At 37.7% G+C, this 20,629-nt stretch overlaps 1 protein-coding gene across 19 annotated transcripts in view; it reads right to left on the reverse strand.

Annotated features, from left to right (window-relative positions):
• Positions 1-20,629, reverse strand: part of CTNNA3 (catenin alpha 3) — a 1,911,430-nt gene that overhangs the window by 515,041 nt on the left and 1,375,760 nt on the right. The gene's annotated exons all lie outside the window — the stretch shown is intronic.

The raw sequence follows: 20,629 nt of genomic DNA on the forward strand, positions 1-20,629 counted from the left end.
TATGCAATGGATTGGTAGAGTGAGGTCAGAAAATGACAGTCCCAAAATTATTATTCTCAAAGAAATTCCTTTTCTAGTAAACCAAAAATGCCCTCCTGTACATATGTAGATTTATGAATTTATGTCAGAATAAAATTTAAACTGCAGTTAATGATTGAAATAAATGCCAATGAGTTCATTTTATAATGCACACTAAACATTGGTGAATATAAATACCTTTATTTGTTGAAATGCTTTAAAAATTTATGAAGTTTATAAAATTGCATAAAAGGATGCTTATGTGCTAATTTTAGTGGAAAAATCAGGCTTTAAATCTATTCAAATGGCATTTTAAAAAAACATGTTTATATATTTGTTTATAATATAGTGTATCATTACACACCTTTCCAGAAAAAATCTGGAAAGACATTTTCAAGCTCCTAACAGTAGCTTTTAATAGGTAGCTGCATTATGCATAATTTTTATTTTTTGTAAAGCATTTATTTTTTGTAAAATAATACTATATGTCACAATATATGTCTTGTCATTTTAATGATTATCATTTTAAATCATGCTCTCTCTCTAATTAACAATGTTATTAAACAGCAAACCTCAATAGGTAAAATTTAGATAACTCAAGACACCACCAACTGTTAATGACTATATATTGCTGAAGTCAATATACACCTGATGCCCCCCAATAAACCTTAACACCATTACTTTTCCAGGATTACTTTTGCTCTCTCATTCTGCCTGAAAACCAGTAATAATTGTAAGCAGGTATTTTAAAAATTCCTTTATACAATGATTATTTATAGAGTTTCTACAACTAGATATGTTGCCAGGTAAAGGAGATGACAAGATAAAATAAGTTACTGTCTTTGCTTCAAAAGAATTCACAGTCTAATGACAGAAATAAGCATGTAAACAAATAACTACAAGAAACGTGATTAGTTTCAGACATGAGTAAGAGTGATTAGAACATTTCCTTTCTCTATAATGCACTTCATTTTGTTTGTACACCATTGCATTATATATTGATACCATGAATTGCTCCACTGAGATCAGATTGATAAAATGATTATGTCTGGGTCTTTTTTAAGTTAATTGTATATTTACATGTTCCTTGATGACTATGAAAGTAGAGGTGTAGTAATTTTCCTATCAAAATGATATGTATATGATCAACAGTCTCTAATGTCTCCAACTGTGAGAGTTTGAAGACAAGTAACTGATATTCTGTTCTATTCATTGCTAGCATACCTACATAAAAAATGAAAAATTATTCAAAAGGGGTTTTATTGGGAAAATTTTATGCTACATAACCAATTCATACTGTTCATGGGGTTCTCAAGGCAAGAATACTGAGGTGGTTCGCCATTCCCTTCTCCAGTGGACCATTTGGAGTCCACTGGTCCAATGGACCATCTGGTCCACTGGAGAAGGGAAAGGCAAACCACTTCAGTATTCTTGCCTTGAGAACCCCATGAACAGTATGAAAAGGCAAAATGATAGGATACTGAAAGAGGAACTCCCCAGGTCTGTAGGTGCCCAATATGCTACTGGAGATCAGTGGAGAAATAACTCCAGAAAGAAAGAAGGAATAGAGCCAAAGCAAAAACAATATCCAGTTGTGGATGTGACTGGTGATAGAAACAAGGTCCAATGCTATAAAGAGTAATATTGCATAAGAACCTGGAATGTTAGGTCCATGAATCAAAGCAAATTGGAAGTGGTTGAACAAGAGATGGCAAGAGTGAACGTTGACATCTAGGAATCAGTGAACTAAAATGGACTGGAATGAATGAATTTAAATCAGATAACCATTATATCTAATACTGCGGGCAAGAATCCCTTAGAAGAAATGGAGTAGCCATCATGGTCAACAAAAGAGTCCGAAATGCAGTACTTAGATGCAATCTCAAAAATGACAGAATGATCTCTGTTCGTTTCCAAGGCAAACCATTCAATATCACATTAATCCAAGTCTATGCCCCAACCAGTAACGCTGAAGAAGCTGAAGTTGAACGGTTCTATGAAGACCTACAAGACCTTTTAGAACTAACACCCAAAAAAGATGTCCTTTTCATTATAGGGGATTAGAATGCAAAAGTAGGAAGTCAAGAAAAACCTGGAATAACAGGCAAATTTGGCTTTGGAATACGGAATGAAGCAGGGCAAAGGCTAATAAGTTTTGCCAAGAGAACACACTGGTCATAGCAAACACCCTCTTCCGATAACACAAGAGAAGACTCTACACATGGACATCACCAGATGGTCAACCCCGAAATCAGATTGATTATATTCTTTGCTGGCAAAGATGGAGAAGCTCTATACAGTCAGCAAAAAAAAGACCAGGAGCTGACTGTGGCTCAGATCATGAACTCCTTATTGCCAAATTCAGATTTAAATTGAAGAAAGTATGGAAAACCACTAGACCATTCAGGTATGATTTAAATCAAATCCTTTATGATTATCCAGTAGAAGTGAGAAATAGATTTAAGGGACTAGATCTGATAGATACAGTGTATGATGAACTATGGAAGGAGGTTCATGACATTGTACAGGAGACAGGGATCAAGACCATCTCCATGGAAAAGAAAAGCAAAAAAAAGCAAAATGGCTGTCTGAGGAGGCCTTACAAATAGCTGTGAAAAGAAGAGAAGTGAAAAGCAAAGGAGAAAAGGAAAGATATAAACATCTGAATGCAGAGTTCCAAAGAATAGAGAGATAAGAAAGCCTTCCTCAGCAATCAATGCAAAGAAATACAGGAAAACAACAGAATGGGAAAGACTAGAGATCTCTTCAAGAAAATTAGAGATACCAAGGGAATATTTAATGCAAAGATGGGTTCGATAAAGGACAGAAATGGTATGGACCTAACAGAAGCAGAAGATATTAAGAAGAGGTGGCAAGAATACACAGAAGAACTGTACAAAAAATATGTTCATGACCAAGATAATCATGATGGTGTGATCACTGACCTAGAGCCAGACATCCTGGAATGTGAACTCAAGTGGCTTTAGAAAGCATCACTAGGAACAAAGCTAGTGGAAGTGATGGAATTCAGGTTGAGCTATTTGAAATCCTGAAAGATGATGCTGTGAAAGTGCTGCACTCAATATGCCAGCAAATTTGGAAAACTCAGCAGTGGCCACAGGACTGAAAAAGGTCAGTTTTCATTCCAATCCCAAAGAAAGGCAATGCCAAAGAATGCTCAAACTACCGCGCAATTGCACTCATCTCACACACTAGTAAAATAATGCTCAAAATTCTCCAAGCCAGGCTTCAGCAATATGTAAACTGTGAACTTCCTGATGTTCAAGCTGGTTTTAGAAAAGGCAGAGGAACCAGAGATCAAATCGCCAACATCCACTGGATCATGGAAAAAGCAAGAGAGTTCCAGAAAAACATCTAATTCTACTTTATTGACTATGCCAAACCTTTGACTGTGTGGATCACAATCAACTGTGGAAAATTCTGAAAGAGATGGGAATACCAGACCACCTGACCTGTCTTTTGAGAAACCTATATGCAGGTCAGGAAGCAACAGTTAGAACTGGACATGGAAAAACAGACTGGTTCCAAATAGGAAAAGGAGTACGTCAAGACTGTATATTGTCACTCTGCTTATTTAACTTATATGCAGAGTACATCATGAGAAACGCTGGGCTGGAAGAAGCACAAGCTGGAATCAAGATTGCTGGGAGAGATATCAATAACCTCAGATTTCCAGATGACACCACCCTTAAGGCAGAAAGTGAAGAGGAACTAAAAAACCTCTTGATGAAAGTGAAGGAGGAGAGTGAAAAAGTTGGCTTAAAGCTCAACATTCAGAAAACTAAGATCATGGCATCTGTTCCCATCACTTCATGGCAAATAGATGGGGAAACAGTGGAAACAGTGTCAGACTTTATTTTGGGGAGCTCCAAAATCACTGCAGATGGTGATTGCAGCCATTAAATTAAAAGTTGCTTACTCCATGGAAGGAGGGTTATGACCAACCTAGATAGCATATTAAAAAGCAGAGACATTACTTTGCCAACAATGGTCTGTCTAGTCAAGGCTGTGGTTTTTCCAGTAGTCATGTATGGATGTGAGTGTTGGACTGTGAAGAAAGCTGAGCACCAAAGAATTGATGCTTTTGAACTGTGGTGTTGTAGATGACTCTTGAGAGTCCCTTGGACTGCAAGGAGATCCAACCGTCCATCCTAAAGGAGATCAGTCCTAGGTGTTCTTTGGAAGGACTGATGCTAAAGCTGAAAATCCAGTACTCTGGCCACCTCATGTGAAGAGTTGACTCATTGGAAAAGACTCTGATGCTGGGAGGGATTGGGGACAGGAGGAGAAGGTGACAACAGAGGATGAGATTGCTGGATGGCATCACCGACCCGACGGAAATGAGTTTGAGTGAACTCTGGGAGTTGGTGATGGATAGGGAGGCCTGGCGTGCTGCAATTCATGGGATCGCAATGAGTGGGACACAACTGAGTGACTGAACTGAACTGAACTGAACCAATCCATAAATACTATTTAATTAGGTACTCATTTATTGTTGAAAGTCCAAAGTGAAGTCTCTCAGTAGTGTCCAACTCTTTGGGACCCCATGGAGTGTAGCCTATCAGGCTCCTCTGTCCATGAGTTTTTCCAGGCAAGAGTACTGGAGTGGGTTGCTATTTCCTTCTCCAGGGGATCTTCCTGACCCAGGGATCAAACGCTGGTCTCCCGCATTGCAGGTGTTTTTTTTTGTTTTTTTTTTCCTCTTTGCACAATTTAATTGTCTTTAGGTGCCTCTTTACAATGTGCAAAGTACCATCCATGTTATTTGTGTGTGGACATCTTAGTTCGGCTTAGATAGGATAAAGGAAAGGAGAGGCATAGAAATTTTAAAACTTTCTATTTAAGATAAGAAAAACTTAGTTCTTTTTTCCTCCTTCTGTGCTCAGGAACAAGTTTTGTATCATACAGAAACTTCCAAAGTACAAATTGGCATGGATAGCAGTCATGTCCAATAATTACAATAATTCCATGGGACCGGTACATTCTATCTACAAAGTATTGCAGTTAAAAGAAAATTTTGCCAAGATTCAAACATGATGAAAGACAGTAGCAAATGGCATAAACATTCATATAATAAAGATCACAGTAGGGAAAGCTGGTCGAGGTACTATAATGAAATCAATGATAATAAAATGAAGAAGAAAGGGAAAATGACAGCAAAAACTGCTGATAATAATGAGGTAAACAGATAAAAATGTGAAACAAACACACAGTGTTTTTCATGCTAAGTCTAAATAAAAAGCAGAAAAATAAAATCTTCAAGATCATAAATAAAGATATGAGATTTCTTTTAAAAAGTGCACACAGCTCAGTTGGCCTACACTGCTTATTCTCCTTTTAGTTCTAAACCTCCACTGTCAGACCATCCAATCAAACCATCTTAAACCAATTCAATGTTATTATCTCAGCAACCTTGCCTGGAAGGCCATTTCTTGCATTTAAGTATCTCTGCATGAAAAACAGATTCACAACATCTGGTCTGATTCCATTTTCCTTTAATTTTCCTTTTGTTGCTTTTCTATTTTATTTCCTTTTCTAATCATGTTTGTTGAGTTGCAAATAGTAATTTTCACTCTTACCTATGGTCTTTATTTCACTGTTTATTTGTAGGGGTGGTTATCTACGTTGTTGCTTAATATTAGCTGAAACATAGTAGTTTGATAGACTATAATTATCCTTGCTCTGCCCAATTTCAGAAAAAAAAAAAAAAGAATACATTTTGTTTTCTTTTTTACTATTATCTACACCAATAAAGTATTGGAGTTTCAGTTTTAGCATCAAACCTTCCAAAGAACACCCAGGGCTGATCTCCTTTAGCATGGACTGCTTGGATCTCCTTGCAGTCCAAGGGACTCTCAAGAGTCTTCTCCAAGACCACAGTTCAAAAGCATTAATTCTTCGGCGCTCAGCTTTCTTCAAAGTCCAACTCTCACATCCATACATGACCACTGGAAAAACCATAGCCTTGACTATATGGACCTTTGTTGGCAAAGTAATGTTTCTGCTTTTCAATATGCTATCTAGGTTGGTCATAACTTTCCTTCCAATGAGTAAGCGTTTTTAATTTCATGGCTGCAGTGATTTTGGAGCCCCCCAAAATAAAGTCTGACACTGTTTCCACTGTTTCCCCATCTATTTGCCGTGAAGTTATGGGACCAAATGCCATGACCTCAGTTTTCTGAATGTTGAGCTTTAGGCCAACTTTCTCACTCTCCTCTTTCACTTTCATCAAGAGGTTTTTTAGTTCCTCTTCACTTTCTGCCATAAGGGTGGTGTCATCTGCATATCTGAGGTTATTGATATTTCTCCCGGCAATCTTGATTCCAGCTTGTGCTTCTTCCAGCCCAGCATTTCTCATGATGTACTCTGCATATAAGTTAAATAAGCAGGGTGACAATATACAGCCTTGACATAGTCCTTTTCCTATTTGGAACCAGTCTGTTTTTCCATGTCCAGTTCTAACTGATGCATCCTGACCTGCATATAGGTTTCTCAAGAGGCAGGTCAGGTGGTCTGGTATTCCCATCTCTTTCAGAATTTTCCACAGTTGATTGTGATCCACACAGTCAAAGGCTTTTGCAGAGTCAATAAAGTAGAAGTAGATGTTTTTCTGGAACTCTCTTGCTTTTTCCATGATCCCTTGGATGTTGGCAATTTGATCTCTGGTTCCTCTGCCTTTTCTAAAACCAGCTTGAACATCAGGAAGTTCATGGTTCACATATTGCTGAAGCCTGGCTTGGAGAATTTTGAGTATTACTTTACTAGCATGTGAGATGAGTGCAATTGCACAGTAGTTTGAGCATTCTTTGGCATTGCCTTTCTTTTGGATTGGAATGAAAACTGACCTTTTCTAGTCCTGTGGCCACTGCTAAGTTTTCCAAATTTGCTGGCATATTGAGTGAAGCACTTTCACAGCATCATCTTTTAGGATTTGAAATAGCTCAACTGGAATTCCATCACTAACTTTGTTCATAGTGATGCTTTGTAAGGCCCACTTGAGTTCCCATTCCAGGATGTCTGGCTCTAGGTCAGTGATCATACCATCATGATTATCTTGGTCATGAACATCTTTTTTGTATAGTTCTTCTGTGTTATTCTTGCCACCTCTTCTTAATATCTTCTGCTTCTGTTAGGTCCATACCATTTCTGCCCTTTATTGAACCCATCTTTGCATTAAATGTTCCCTTGATATCTCTAATTTTCTTGAAGAGAACTCTAGTCTTTCCCATTCTGTTGTTTTCCTGTATTTCTTTGCATTGATCGCTGAGGAAGGCTTTCTTATCTCTCCTTGCTATTCTTTGGAACTCTGCATTCAGATGTTTATATCTTTCCTTTTCTCCTTTGCTTTTCACTTCTCTTCTTTTCACAGCTATTTGTAAGGCCTCCTCAGGCAGCCATTTTGCTTTTTTGCTTTTCTTTTCCATGGAGATGGTCTTGATCCCTGTCTCCTGTACAATGTCATGAACCTCCTTCCATAGTTCATCAGGCACTCTGTCGTTCAGATCTAGTCCCTTAATTCTATTTCTCACTTCCACTGTATAATCATAAGGGATTTTATTTAGGTCATACCTGAATGGTCTAGTGGGTTCCCCCTCCTGGGTGTTCTTTGTAAGGACTGATGTTGAAGCTGAAACTCCAGTATTTTCGTCACCTCATTCAAAGAGTTGACTCACTGGAAAAGATTCTGATGCTGGGAGGGATTGAGGGCAGGAGGAGAAGGGGACGACAGAGGATGAGATGGCTGGGTGGCATCACCAACTCCACAGACCTGAGTCTGAGTGAACTCTGGGAGTAGGTGATGGACAGGGAGGCCTGGCATGCTGCAATTCATGGGGTCGCAAAGAGTCGGACACGACTGAGTGACTGAACTGAACTGACACCAATAAAACATCTCAGTTAAAATTGTCCATGAATACTTTGTCAATTATACTTATCCATACTTATCTGATTTATTTTCTTTTCCTACATGTTTGCCTCTTGTATCTTTTGTTCTAGAAATCTCAATATTATTAAAAAAAAAAAAAAATAGCTGGGACTTTACTGGTTGTCCAGTGTCTAGGACTCACTCTGCACTCCCAATGCAGGGAGTCTGGCTTCGATCCCTGTTCAGGTGACTAGATCCAACATGCTGCAACCAAGATCTGGTAGAGCCAATTAAATATTTTTTAATACAATAAAAGTTTTTTTTTTTTCTTAAAGCTGATCATTTAGAAGAATATCACTTTAATACAAAAGAATCCACAGGAGGTATAAAATATCATCATTGAAATGATGAAACAAAACTTTGGTGTAGTCACAAATAAACAAATTCAAACATGTGACACCTTACATGCACCAAATTTTTGACATGTGGTACATGTGTGACAGAGACTTCACTTTCCTACAAAGTTCCATATAGTCAAAGCTATGTTTTGTTTTGTTTTGTTTTGTTTTTTTCCAGTAGTCATATACAGATGTGAGAGTTGGACCATAAAGAAGGCTGATTACCAAAGAACTCATGATTTCAAATTGTGGTGCTGAGGAAGACACTTGAGAGTCCGTTGGACTGTAAGATCAAACCAGTCAATCCTAAAGAAAATCAACCCTGAATATTCATTGGGAGGACTGATGCTAAAGCTGAAGCTCCCATAATTTGGCTACCTGTTAAGAAGAGCTGGTTTATTGGAAATGAAGAACTGATGCTGGGAAAGATTGAAGGTGAAACGAGAAAGGGATAGCAGATGCTGAGATGTGTTAGATAGCATCACCAACTCAAAGGAGATGAATTAGAGCAAACTCAGGAGATGGTGGAGGACAACCAAGCATGGAGTGCTGTAGTCCATAGGGTTGCAAGCAGGAGAACACAACTTAGTGACTGAATGACAACAACATGTGTGAAAAAGTGAGGTTGTCATAAAATAGTATTAAGTGACATTAAAGGACAAATAAAGAAGTGGGCTATTTTTTACATCAAACCTTAGAGATAACATTATCAAAGTATCATCTGTTATATAATATATCAAGACAAAAGGCAGAATTTCTTGGCTTATCACCTTGCCATACCATAGACCTGTTCTGTCATCTGAAGAAAATCTTCACCTACTACTCAGAAACCTCTGGGATGTTCTGCATCTGAAATCAGGAACTACCACCATTCTGAAAACTTACTTCAAAACATATGGCAGTAGGGACTTCTCTGGTGGTCCAGTGTCTAAGACTCTATACTCTCAATCCTTGGTCAGGGAACCGGATCCCACAGGCCACAACTAAGAGTTCACATGCTGCAGCTGAAGATTTTGTGTGCCACAATTGAGACCAGGTGCATTCAAATAAATACATGAAAAATAAATAAATGAAAAAAAAACAATAAAACGGGGCAGTGATAGGACACAGAGGAATTAAAGCACAAATAATTTATGTGGATTTATTTGTCAGAGTGCTAGATTATAAGTTTGGCTCTACTACTTACTAGTTCTATAAACTCAGAAAACAAACAATATTTCTTAAGCCTTGGTTTCTTCATTAACAAAATGGAATAAATAAGATTAACAATCCCTAAAGTGAAGTGAAGTCGCTCAGTCGTGTCCGACTCTTTTCGACCCCGTGGACTGTAGCCCACCAGGTTCCTCCATCCATGGGATTCTTCAGGCAAGAATACTGGAGTGGCTTGCCATTTCCTTCTCCAGGGGATCTTCCCAACCCAGGGATCGAACCCAGGTCTCCCACATTGCAGGCAGACGCTTTAACCTCTGAGCTACCAGGGAATCCCTGAGACTGCTGTAAATACTAAATAAAAATATACATAAAAAGCACAGTGCCTGGCATCTAATAAACATTCATATACAGTTTACCCTTGAAAAACATGAGTTCAAATTGTAGAGGTCCAATTTTATGTAGATTTTTTCCAAAAAATAGTACTGCAGAACTACACAATCTGTGGTTGTGGAACCTCAGCTACAGAGGGGTAGGGAAGGCCCCTGTAAAATTACCCTTGAATATTCAACTGCACTGGGGTTGGCACCTTTAACCCCCAAATTTTTCAATGGCTAACTGTATTATTAAATGTTTGTATTCTGATTTTGCAAATTAGTCCCATTTGTAAATTAGCTCCTTTCTTCATTCATAGTGGTAAATAGAATAACTCTTTCTATCCATTCACTTAATGTGTACATGATGATTTAATATACATATACATAGTGAAATGATTACCATCAGATCAGATCAGATCTGTCGCTCAGTCATGTCCGACTCTTTGCAACCCCATGAATCGCAGCACACCAGGCCTCCCTGTCCATCACCAACTCCCGGAATTCACTGAGACTCACATCCATTGAGTCAGTGATGCCATCCAGCCATCTCATCCTCTGTCGTCCCCTTCCCCTCTTGCCCCCAATCCCTCCCAGCATCAGAGTCTTTTGCAATGAGTCAACTCTTCACATGAGGTGGCCAAAGTACTGGAGTTTCATTCCTTCCAAAGAAATCCCAGGGCTGATCTCCTTCAGAATGGGCTGCTTGGATCTCCTTGCAGTCCAAGGGACTCTCAAGAGTCTTCTTCAACACCAAAGTTCAAAAGCATCAATTCTTCCGCACTCAGCCTTCTGCACAATCCAACTCTCACATCCAGACATGACCACTGGAAAAAACATAGCCTTGACTAGATGGACCTTTGTTGGCAAAGTAATGTCTCTGCTTTTGAATATGCTATCTAGGTTGGTCATAACTTTCCTTCCAAGGAGTAAGCGTCTTTTAATTTCATGGCTGGAGTCACCATCTGCAGTGATTTTGGAGCCCAGAAAAATAAAGTCTGACACTGTTTCCACTGTTTCCCCATCTATTTCCAATGAAGTGATGGGACTGGATGCCATGATCTTCGTTTTCTGAATGTTGAGCTTTAAGCCAACTTTTTCACTCTCCTCTTGCACTTTCATCAAGAGGCTTTTTAGTTCCTCTTCACTTTCTGCCATAAGGATGGTGTCATCTGCATATCTGAGGTTATTGATATTTCTCCAGGCAATCTTGATTCCAGCTTGTGTTTCTTCCAGTCCAGCATTTCTCATGATGATTACTATAGTCAAGCTAATTAGCATATCTCCCCAGAAGGTTATTTCTTATGTGTGATGAAAGCACCTAAAATCTTTTTTTTAGCATCTATCCTATGTTCAGGAGAGTATTCGTAAATATAATCATTATGCCTGTTCATTAGATCTTTAGAGTTATTCATTCAACATAACGGCAACTTTGTAAGCTTTAACAACATCTTCCCATTTACCCCATTTCAACAGCTCCTAGTAATCACCGTTCTAGTCTCTACATTGTCATATTCCACATATGAGTGATACTAGGCAGTATATACCTGTCTCTGGCTTAATCCCCTTATCCTCCAGGTTCACCAATACTTTCAGAAATGGCAGATTTTTCTTTTTTCTCATGGCAGAATCATAGTCCGTTGTATGTATATACACCACATCTTTTTCTCTATTCATTTGTTGCCCAGCACTTACATTTGTTTCCAAATCTTGCCTCTCATCAATAATGCTGCAATGAACATGCAGATACAGATATGTCTGAAGTCCTGATTTCATTTCCTTTGGACATATGCCCAGAAATGGGACTTCTGGATCATATTATAGTTCTATTTTTAATTTTTTGAGGAATCTCCATACTGTTTTTCTTAATGGCTACACCAATGTGCATTTTGATCAGCAATAATCAAGGGTCCCTTTCTCCACTTCCTCACCAATACTGGTTATCTTTTGTATTGTTTAATGATAATCATTTTAACAATTGTGAGGTAATCTCTCATTACAGTTTGATTTGCATTTCCCTGAAGACTAGCAGTGTTAATAATATTCTCATACATCTATTGGTCATTTACTCAAGTCTTTTGCTCATTTAAAAATCTGGTTACTGGTTTTCTTGCAATTTAATTGTTTGTGCCCCTTTATATATTTTGAATATTAATCCCTCCCTTATAAGGTATATCTTTTGTAAATATTTTCTACCAGTTAGCAGACTGTCTCTTCATTCTGTTGATTGTTTCCTTTGTTGTGAACAGGACCTTCAGGTTTCAAATCCATACGTCTAGTTTTGCTTTTGTTACCTGTGTTTTTCAATTCATCATCAAAAAAGCAGTGCCCAGATCAATGGCAAAAAGACTTTTTTCCCTATTCAATAAGATTTTTGCCTATCACCATTTACTTATTTATTGATCCCAGTGTTGAGGGTAAAACATTCAAAATGGAAAAGCACTCAATGTACATATTATCATTCCTCAGTTTGAAAGTACATTTAAAGAGGCAATTAAAACACTTCTCAACAAAAGACTAACTGATTTCATCTCACATGATCCTGGAGTAACCCTAGATAAAATTCACCTGATTAACACAATGGCTGTTATTATATAATATTATATTAAATATTATATATATATAATATAACATAACATAATCACCAATCCAACAGGTACATAGTATTAAAGAGAACATACTAAATGTAATTATTTGATTTTTTGATTATCAAAACTATTGATTAGTTACATAGAGTTTATTAATGCTCTGGCTGTTCATATTTCTTTAGTTGTTTATCTCCCTTCTAGATTATGAGCTCCTTGAGGAAAAACAATGTTTCTTCCTCCTTTTTTGAAACTTCAGAAAGAGGATCATGATCACAACTACCAAAATACTCAATAAAAGTTGCTAAAATGAAAACAAACAAACAACTGTGCCTTAGCACTTTCTTACAGTCTTATTCTATTGATTATTTTATAAATTATACTGTTTTTTCATAGTTAATATATAAAAAGTAACAGAAACCTGAAATATTATTTGAAAGACAGGTATTGTATAATATTTTCTGTATATACTTAGTATATTATTTACTGGATGTCTAGTAATGACTATTAATTTTAAGGTAAACAATAATTACATTTTTCAGAAATCTTGGCTTCCTGACTTGGTTTTAATCCTTGCTACACAGCTCTAACTTATACCTAACAAAGTCTTTGGTAGAATATTCAACATGAAAACCTAAGGTTGTGGTGTTAAATTAGGTAATATATGCTAAATGATTTGTCTGGCATTTGTCACTAATGTATAGTCAATAAATCATGATGTTATTATTCAATTAATAAAGGTATTCAGTTCAGTCACTCAGTCGTGTCTGACTCTTTGCGACCACATGATTTACAGCACACCAGTCCTCCCTGTCCATCACCAACTCCTGGAGTTCACTCAGACTCATGTGCATCAAGTCAGTGATGCCATCCAGCCATCTCATCCTCTGTAGTCCCCTTCTCCTCCTGCCCCCAATCCCTCCCAGCATCAGAGTCTTTTCCAATGAGTCAACTCTTCACATGAGGTGCCCAAAGTACTGGAGTTTCAGCTTTAGCATCATTCCTTCCAAAGAAATCCCAGGACAGATCTCCTTTAGAATGGACTGGTTGGATCTCCTTGCAGTCCAAGGGACTCTCAAGAGTCTTCTCCAACACTGCAGTTCAAAAGCATCATTTCTTTGGTGCTCAGCCTTCTTCACAGTCCAACTCTCACATCCATACATGACCACAGGAAAAACCATAGCCTTGACCAGACGGAACTTTGTTGGCAAAGTAATGTCTCTGCTTTTGAATAGTCTATCTAGGTTGTTCATAACTTTCCTTCCAAGGAGCAAGCATCTTTTAATTTCATGGCTGCCGTCACCATCTGCAGTGATTTTGCAGCCCCCCAAAATAAAGTCTGATACTGTTTCCACTGTTTTCCCATCTATTTCCCATGAAGTGATGGGACCAGATGCCATGGTCTTAGCTTTCTGAATGTTGAGCTTTAAGCCAACTTTTTCCCTCTCCTCTTTCACTTTCATCAAGAGGCTTTTTAGTTCCTCTTCATTTTCTGCCATAAGGTATTATTTAAAAAAGAAATTTGTAGTGAGATGAGCTCTAAATGAATTTTTATTAACTATAAACAGCTTGTCTAATTTCAACAGCTTGCTATTTTTCTTTGCCTTCTTAAGGAGGTGATGATGTTTCTCCAGCCATGAAGTGTTTCTGAACCAAATCAGACTGATTCTCACTGATATTCTTGTATCCATTTGTGTCAAATGTTCTATTTGTGCATGAATGATGAAGAAATTCCTACACATTACACAACTCAAAATCATATAGACTTCTCTGGAACATTTTCTCTGGAAACTTCAACTTTCTCTGCCTAACATTACTATCACATTTCTCATTCTTTCACTGCACTCTATGTTATAATGTACTAGACTCAGATGCCTTGTGTTCCTGTATCATGCTGCACTGGTTTGCAAGATGGTGATTTTTCTTGGCATGCTGTCTCTTAAAACAAGCTTTAAACTAAATCCCTTGCCTTTCTAATTTGCTCTAACTCTACTCTGCTGGTCAAAATATTGGTGACTGGACATGTTAGACTTGTTCCTCCTAGCTGTACTAACCAACATGGCTGTTTTGGTCACATATTGAAAGTAGCATTTTTACAGACTGACTCTTCTACTTATAGACGTTTTAACTTCTTAGCTTTTTCTGTACAGTAGAATGAGAAATTTATCCAACACCATGGTTTGTGGAAGTAAAAACAGATTTTTCTGCAAGTGCTGTCTGCAGTATCATCTCTCTGGGAAGAACATCTTGTTCTTGTCATTAGGATAGTATCTAATGACAGCTAATCTGAATAAAGAGACTGAGAACATATGAGAATCATTTCCAGGAATGTTTTCCAACTGAATGCATCCTCCTGATTCCCAATAAAGACCCACTACCATTTTGAGGGTCAGCATTTAGAATAGGCAGGAGTTTTAACCCATGAATGTAATGCAGATATAATGATTGAGATGTTTTAATTGTTCATTTCCTCATTTTTAGGAACTCTCCTTCATTAACACAGAATGAGAATGGAATGCTAAATACTGTAGGGCTTTTAACTCCACTGATGGGTATTTCCCTCTCCACTGTCTACGTAATCTGTGAGATATATAAGGTTGTTGCTGTATAGATTTTCTGTGTGACAGGGAAAAACTCACACTCTATATGATTTTTTCTGTATCAACCTGCAGTTATTTAAACCCAAAACTATATAAGAAAAGTCATCAAAAGTTATAATAAAACCCTAATTTGAGTACTTGTATGTCCAAGATACGGTGGCTCTGAACATAAAGCATCTGCCTGCAATGAGGGAGACCTGGGTGCGATCCCTGGGTTGGGAAGATCCTCTGGAGAAGCAAATGGCAACCCACTCCAGTACTCTTGCCTGGAAAATTCCATGGATGGAAGAGCCTGGTAGGCTACAGTCCATGGGGTCGCAAAGAGTTGGACATGATGGAGAGACTTCACTTTCACTTTATTTCATGTTCAAGGTATATATGTACATATGTACATATGTACATGTACTTGTATGTACAAGAAACATACACACATACATGGTACAAATACATACAATACACCAGTATTTATATTGTTCATATATTAGAATTTCCTTTAACTGTCCAAAGAACAGATGTAAATAATTACTATTATTACCTTCATTCTTATCAAAGAAATAGAGGCAAACAGAAATTAAATGGCTTATTCCAAGTTCAAATATTGATAGGTTGTAGAGCTGGGATCGAACCCAGGCAGTTCAAATCAAGAGCTTTTGCTCTAAACCATTTCTTTGATGCTGTAACTCTATTATGTCATTAAAAATTATGCTATGCATATGTTTTCCATGACTATTCAGTGAAATAAGCATATACCTCCCTCACAGAAAATGTAGACTGTGTTGATATGTTTTACTCTCTTAATGTTTAAAAGCTTTCAGAACAAAATGTTCTTTCAAAGGACTTACCTAGAACTCATGAAATTGCTCTGTTTTGTTAAACAACTATGGATTTGCTCTTTGGAGGGCCTCTCTGATTGTAATAAATGCCTATCACCTGACTTTCCAAGAATATCAAACACCTACAAACAAATTTGTGTGATGATGGAAAACATCCAATTACTTTCAGCAGAATGCTTTCTTAAAAGTACATGCATTCTAACCATATAGGGAATTTAAACAACTGTGCTTAAAACAAAGAAATCAGGAAAGGAAGATTTTAATCAATTCATCACTTTTATTATGGACTCTCAACTCTACCTAGACCACATCTAAAAAACCATATTTCAGTGGCATTTACTACTATTCACTACTCTACTCTTAAAACAGCCTATGCACATATCAAATGGATGGACCTATATATAATTTCACATGATGTAGGAAGAATACTTAGCATCAATAATAATATAAATTAAAGATACTCTGAACATTGCAGCTTTTTAGATCACTCCTAATATTTGACTATTCTGACTCTCTTATTTCCTTAATTAGCTGTGGCTTTGATACTAGGCATATATTTATTTGAAGCTAAGAGACCACTTGAACAACTTTCAGATATTCAAAGACATTTTCACTCATTATTTAGAGTTCTATTCTCTTTCAAGTTCTAAATTTTCATTTTGTATATATTTCTCATCTTTCAAGTGGTGTTTTATTTTTCCCCTTCAAATGTAAAATTATAGTACATTTAACCATTTCTTTCTCTAGATAAAGTATAGGGTTGGCCATAAAGTTTATTTAGGTTTTTCCATAAAACCTCAAACAAACTTTTTGGCCAACCCAATACATGTCATCTTTCAGTCCTAAATTATAAGCTTCCACTCCACATGTATTCTTTCAACAATACTCTTGCTCTTTAGTAAAAATGACCTTGGCAATCAACATTTTTATTAAAGAAATTCAAAGGAAAATGTCAATGACTGTAATTCAGATGTTTCATGAGTACATTAAACCTTTTAAAGGAACATGGTGGGAATCTCACTGAAAATAAATGTACAACTCGCAGACTGGAATGGGGAGATATTTTTCAATCAGAGTTAACCTCACTACTCCTTATCTATGTAGGTGGTGGTTTAGTTTCCAAGCCATGCCTGACTCTTGCTACCCCATGGAACATCATGTGAAATGCTCAGCTGGATGAAGCACAAGCTGAAATCAAGACTGCAGAGGGAACTATCAATAACCTCAGATATGCAGATGATACCAGCCTAATGACAGAAAGCAAAGAGGAATTAAAGAGCCTCTTGATCAAAGTGAAAGAAGAGAGTGAAAAAGCTGGCTTAAAATTCAACATTCAAAAAACTAAGATCATGACATTCAGCCCCATCCCTTCACAGCAAGTAGGGGGGGAAAATATGAAAATAGTTACAGACTTTAGTTTCTTGGGCTCCAAAATCACTGCAGACGGTGACTTCAGCTATGGAATTGAAAGACGCTCCTTGGAAGAAAAGCTATGACAAACCTAGACAGCATATTAAAAAGCAAAGACATGCCTTTGCTGACAAAGGTATGGTTTTTCCAATAGTCATGTATGGATGTGAGAGTTGGACCATAAAGAAGGCTGAGTGCTACAGAATTGATGCTTCTGAACTGTGGTGTTGGAGAAGACTCTTAAGAATCCCTTGGACAGCAAGGAGATAAAGCCATTCAGTACTAAAGGAAATCAACCCTGAATATTCATTGGAAGGACTTATGCTGAAGCTGAAGCTCCAATACTTTGGCCACCTGATGCAAAGACCTGACTCACTGGAAAAGACTCTGATGCTGGGAAAGATTGTGTGCAGGAGGAGAAGGGGGTGACAGAGGATGAGATGGTTGGATGATATCACCAACTCAATGGGCATGAGTTGGTGCAAACTCCAGGAGATAGTGAAGGACAGGGAAGCCTGGTGTGTTGTGGTCCATGGGGTCACAAAGAGTGGGACAAAACTGAGTGACTGAAAAACAACCATCATGACTGTATCAAATTTACTCCTATTGACATTTTTTGCTTATTCTGTGTTTCATATGTACCAGATAGTTAACTTGTATCTAAAACCATGGCTAGTAAGAGTGACTTCAAACAGGAAAGCCAAGGGAAAGTCAGAATAATGACAAGAGGCCAAAGGGAAATGTTCTGAATATGAGAATTTATGCTGCCCAAACTTTGCTTCATGCTGCTGAGCCACTTAATACATTTTGTGAACTCATACCTAACCTCATTTCATCCTCTCAATCTGAATTCTATAAATACACAGAATTTCCTGACCACTACAAGGAATGTACAAAAGGGTTTAGTAGGTCCTGTGGAGAGACTGAGAGAGATAATATAATTACAATAAAATAGTACAGCTAGATACATTGGTACAGTGTGATAGATATAACACATCATCATCACTTTTGATTCTATAGAATACCTCTGTGAACACTTTGGGAAATAAGAACTCAAAAGATAACTTTGACATCAGTAAGATCATAACCATATAATAGATCACTGTCTTCTAGGTTGAGTCACTAAAGAGACATTGGATTTATTTACAAAAATAGCAAAATAAGACTGAAGGTTGAGAGCTTTCTTTCCAAAATGATATTAGGTCATATTCCAAAACTTTACAAAGCAACATCTGAAATCAAGAGCCTAATTATACAAAATCTCCTCCTAAGTAAGCCCTTTGGAGTGCTACTCTTGGAAACTTCCAAACTCTGGACGCACTGAGTGACCCAGATCTTTCCCTCTATTCTCTTCCTACTACCTATGTTTTCACTCCTTCAGTAGCCTGAATTTCTCCCTGCTATTTTGATTAAGTAATCAGTGCTAAAAATAGGCAACAAACATACAGATAAATACATTTGTATCTTTAAAAAAGATTTCCTAAAGGGAATGTCCTAATTACAAAATGCTAAAATTGAGGAGTTTTATAAGTAAATACATTTAGAAATGACTCTGCCTAAAGAACCAGATCAAAAAAAAATAAATAAATAAATATAAAAACTCAACCTTGGCCTTGGGATAAACCTTAGTGAAAATAATTATCCTTCAGCTGGAGTCAATATCCCAGACCTGCCTGCTCTTCAGAATATTTCTATCTGCAGACAGGACCACTTTCCTCAATCCAGCAGAAACACTATATTTTAAGGATCTACCCTGATAGCTCAGTTGATAAAGAATCCACCTGCAATGCAGGAGACCCCATTTCGATTCCTGGGTTGGGAAGATCTATTAGAGAAAGGATGTGGGGGATCTGGGTTGGGAAGATCCCCCAGAGAAGGGAAAGGCTACTTACTCCAGTATTCTGGCCTGGAGAATTCCATGGACTGCATAGTCCATGGTGTCTCAAAGAGTCGGACACAACTAAGCGACTTTCACTCAAGTCTAGCTCTAGGAAAACAAAGGTTAATTTTGCAACCGAGTATCAAGTCAAGAGTATGCTAGTCTTACTCTGATACCAGACCTGAGGCTTCTGCATCTTGGCCCCATGACTTTATCTTGTAGTTTCTCCTCCAGGATGAGGTTCTTTCTCCTATTCTCAGTCCTTGGACTGACAGCATTCAATGGACTGATAGATGCCTTCATGATTTCCTTTACCTCCTCACATATTACTTGTACCTTGGTTCTTTGTCATTACACTTCCTGTACCTTGTAGAATAATTACATTTAATCGCTGTCAGGACATTCTTGTCACAGATGATTTGCCCATATTTTCAGCTCGTGCCCTTTTCTACCATCACCAGATATTAGATTGCATCTGCCAGAGTGGCGCTTCTTGCTCCTGGAATAGGCATTGTGTTTCTAAGATATTTTCTAATCCTAATGTTGGCCTTAAAATGCCTGTGTTTCCCAAAGTTTACTCTCTCAGTAAACATTCAGGATGAGTTGGACTCCTAAAGACAATTGAGCTTTCTTTTTCTTCTGTACATAAGAGAATGGAGATCTGACTGGTGAGGTGAATCCCCCAAGATGGCCTAGTTCATAATCAACAGACAGCTGAGAATATAATTCAGTTCCATCATTCCTAGGGTTTGGGCTCCTCTCTCTACACTATTTTGGAGATTAATGACAGCCAGATTCCATGCCATCCTTCAACCAAGATTATGTAGGAAAGTGAACATAAAAAACATGCTGACTTGCCTGACTTTGAAGTGGAAGAAAGTATTAATTTAGATTTCCTTATTTATAGGATATGTGACCTGAAGGAAATATTTAGCTTCTCTGAGCTTCAGTTTCTTCTTCTGTCAATTTGTAGATAATAATGCTACATTTGCAAACAATGTTTGAAAATTTTAAAAGATGTGTTTATGTTATGTGTTTAAAATTTTGTCTGGTAAAAAGTAGGCCTTTAGTAAGTAATAGTTACCCTCTCAGAGAAGGCAATGGCTCCCCACTCCAGTACTCTTGCCTGGAAAATCCCATGGACGGAGGAGACTGGTAGGCTGCAGTCCATGGGGTTGCTGAGTCGGGCACGACTGAGCAACTTTAGTTTCACTTTTCACTTTCATGCATTGGAGAAGGAAATGGCAACCCACTCCAGTGTTCTTGCCTAGAGAATCCCAGGGACAGAGGAGCCTAGCGGGCTGCCGTCTATGGGGTCGCACAGAGCCGGACACGACTGAAATGACTTAGCAGCAGCAGTTACCATCTGGTGCTAAATCTTTCCACATACCTTAAGTAAAATCATTGAGTCTTAAAAAGCAAGCCAGAATATTAAGCAAAATAATGTAAAACTAGGTGTGCATAGGACTAAGTTGTCTGAATGTTTATTGTAATGAAG

The sequence above is a fragment of the Bubalus kerabau genome, chromosome 1 (assembly GCF_029407905.1).
Source record: "Bubalus kerabau isolate K-KA32 ecotype Philippines breed swamp buffalo chromosome 1, PCC_UOA_SB_1v2, whole genome shotgun sequence".
Lineage (NCBI taxonomy): Eukaryota > Metazoa > Chordata > Mammalia > Artiodactyla > Bovidae > Bubalus > Bubalus kerabau.